The sequence below is a fragment of the Monopterus albus genome, unplaced genomic scaffold (assembly GCF_001952655.1).
Source record: "Monopterus albus unplaced genomic scaffold, M_albus_1.0 scaffold245.1, whole genome shotgun sequence".
Classification (NCBI taxonomy): Eukaryota; Metazoa; Chordata; class Actinopteri; order Synbranchiformes; family Synbranchidae; genus Monopterus; species Monopterus albus.
Genome location: NW_018128125.1, coordinates 661,516 through 665,021, shown reverse-complemented (window position 1 = coordinate 665,021; position 3,506 = coordinate 661,516). Strand labels below are relative to the sequence as shown.

At 42.6% G+C, this 3,506-nt stretch overlaps 1 protein-coding gene across 2 annotated transcripts in view; it reads right to left on the bottom strand.

Moving 5' to 3' along the window:
* The window catches only part of LOC109972057 (dysbindin-A-like), a 74,803-nt gene that overhangs the window by 61,873 nt on the left and 9,424 nt on the right, over positions 1-3,506 (bottom strand). The window lies entirely within an intron of this gene.

Below are 3,506 nucleotides of genomic sequence, written 5' to 3'. Positions count from 1 at the left end.
TTGAGTCCTCCCCCTAGTTCTCCCTCCCCCTCCTGGTGAGGGGGGCTAACCATAACACTTCCATCTTTACAAGAGTATTATTATACTGCCCAGTTGAGGCCACTGGTGTGCCTGTGCTCTCCAGTCTATGCAGCAGGGTGGAAAGATGTTGAGGGAACAACAATTAAAGGAATACCAATTAAGGCTTTAGTAGCCGACACAAAATTGCAGACAGAAATCAATATACCAAACGAGCACATATCTTATACGATGTTAACAGTGTGGCATGAAACAATTAAAATGTGTCATTTGGAAGACTCATCCAAAATTTTGCGATGGTGTGCATATGACTCAGAGTTCATCCCAAACAAATATGACGACAGGTTTAAGAACTGGATTTCAAAAGGATTAACCAACTATAATTCATTTGTCCAAAAGGGGACACTGCGAACCTTTGACACCCTGAAACATAAATATGGCTTGAGCTCCGAGGACTTCTTCAGATACCTACAGGTTAGACACTATTTTAATAAGAACATCAAAGTGCCCTTAGCCGACCAGGGATTCCTTCAAACATTTATTTCACTAACAAAATCATTGTCACCCACAAAAATTATTTCTAAATTGTACAACAGCATTCAGCAGAGTAAGAGGAGGAACACATATTACATAAAAGAGAAGTGGGAAAAAGAAGGAGGGTTAACTATCACAAAGGACAATTGGGAACACATATGTCAGATGCAATGGGCTTCAACAGAATCGAACATTTGGCATGAATTTTGTTGGAAAAATATCAGATTTTTCATTACCCCTGCTCAAAAAAGATATCAAGGAACTGGATGGAGATGCTTGTTGGAGATGTGGCCAAAAAGGGGCAAATCACTTGCATATCTTTTGGAATTGTAAAGTTGTTCACAAATACTGGTCTGAGATCCATGAACCCAGGCCCAGACAATGTGACCCCTCCTTCCTAAAAGCTGATCAGCTGCCCCCCCATCTTCAACAGATCACTAGAGCTGTGTCAAGTCTCCTTCTGCTTCAAACGCTCCATCATCATCATCCCCCCTCCCAGGAAACCTTCCATCAGTGGACTGAATGACTACAGACCTGTAGCCCTCACATCTGTAGTTATGAAGTCCTTTGAGAGACTGGTGATGGCCCATCTCAAGGTCATCATAGACCCTGTGCTGGACCCCCTGCATGTTGCCTACCTGGCAAACAGGTCAGTGGGCCACGGACTCTCTTTGTACTGCAGCTCAGCGTTCAACACCATCATCCCAGGCATCCTCCACTCTTAACTGACCCAGCTCACTGTGCCTGCCCCTACCTGTCAGGGGATCACCAGCTTTCTGACAGACAGGAAGCAGCAGGTGAGGCTGGGGAAAACCACATTCAGCACACGGACTGTCAGCACAGGTTCCTCGCAGGGAAGTGTGCTCTCCCTGCTGCTGTTTTCCCTCTACACAAGTGACTGCACCTCAGAGGACACCTTCTGTTAAACTCCTGAAGTTCGGAGATGACACCGCGGTCATTGATCTAATCCAAGATGGTGATGAGGCAGCCCACAGATGGGAGGTTGAACAGCTGGTCCTGTTGTGTGGTCACAACAACCTGGAGATGACAGTGGACTTTAGGAAGAGCCCAGGAAGTTCAACTTGCCCCAAGAGTTGCTGATACATTTCTACAGAGGAATCGTGGAATCTGTTCTCTGCTCATCCATCTCTGGCTGGTTTGGCTCAGCAACCAAAAGAGTAGACTTCAGCGGACAGTCAGGACTGCAGAAAAGGTCATTGGTGCCAGCCTGCCCTCCATGGAGGACCTGTACACCTCACAGGTCAAAAGAAGGGCAGGGAAGATTTCTGCAGACCCCTCACATCCAGGACACAAACATTTTCTCTTCTTCTTGGCTGTGGCTGGGATTAGCTGATGCTAAAAGTTTACTGGGTGTGTGTTGCATGGAGCATTTTTTTTGTTTTTTGGGGTTTTTTTTTTTTTACACACTTTGGCTGGACAGATCATAGCCATGTAAATGCATGTCTATGAGACAGATTGATTTGATTTGATTTATTCTTTCAAGCATATAAAACAGTTGATATAACAACACACAATCCAATATCAATTTGCTTATACCTAGTATATGTCTTCTGAATATACACCCTACTACGTGTGTGCTTTAGTCCATATCCTGTTTGTTCACAATCAGAGTAGGCTGTCAATATTTTTGACAGCACTAGCTTGGACTGAGGCCAATACATGAACATATAGGTTACATGCATACACTTATAGCTACAGTATAGGGTTGGATCCCTTAAGGTTAAGGCCATCAGCTCTAAAAATCAAAATAGGCTAACTTAACAGGCAGTAGCCTATCCGGTTTAGAACCAAGAGTGACCACACCTGAGCATATATTGTGAAAAGGATGAATAAGTAGGCTATTTCTCTATCTCCGATACGGATAGTGTGCCATTCACAATGTGCGCTCTGGTGCAGAGAATTTTCACCCATGAGTGCTTTTGTGTTTTTTCCAACAACACATTAATAACATGGACTGCTCACAGAATAACTGGTGTCAACTACAGACCCGTTCTTCAAAAGACAAGTAGCAGAACAAAACTCATCCAGTCCATTCCTGGTTGAGACAAACATCAGATGCAACAACTGGCAGCAGAAACAGACATTTAATATAAGTGATGCTGTATTTTAAGCAGACTGTTTTACCTGTGTACCACGGTTTCCGGAAGAAATTTTTCTTATAGGTCAGGTGTCCAGAAAGAATAGACTTTACCAGACAAATGTAAAACTTACTGGTGTTGTGTCAGTAATAACTTGGGTACACAAATATATGGATATATAACTCAAATACTGCTTCCACAATTACATAGCTTATATTTGGACATGTTCACTGTTTTTATCTTGCTGGAAATGTGACTGCTGTTTTGAGGTGAATTTGTAGCAATATAACATGCCCTTGTAACATTCTGTACCATACTGATCGGTGGGTAGAGCGGTTGTTGCCCAAGCAGAACGTTGGAGGTTCTAATCATGGTGCAAGTTGCCACTGCAACACAGCGTGTAACATACTTGCCCAAATAAAATGATTATCCTTATCCTGTCACCTTTGACAGATAAGCAGTTGTGACAACATGAATAAAAGAACCTCTACAAAAGGTAGAGAAATGAACTGTGTGTTAATTGTCCAAATGCATCACAGGTTCAACTTAAAAGCACACAAGCCTGCTCATACAGTTAATCTAGCACAAAAAACTTGTGTTGTTTGCCGATCTGCTAGGCTATAGTAATATTAATGTAAAAACATACAACTACAGCGCAAACAATCAGCTTCACTCCTTTCATGTTTATTCCTGCAACTTCAGGGTCAAACCATCCAAAGCATCTTAAATCCACAGCTCTGACCAGATTGCTTGAGCTAATGGCTAAACCTGCACTCTGAACGAACAGGCAGCTTTTTCCATTTCATTTGATTCATTCATGACCATGAGTACATGGTATGGAGTTCAAACCTAACA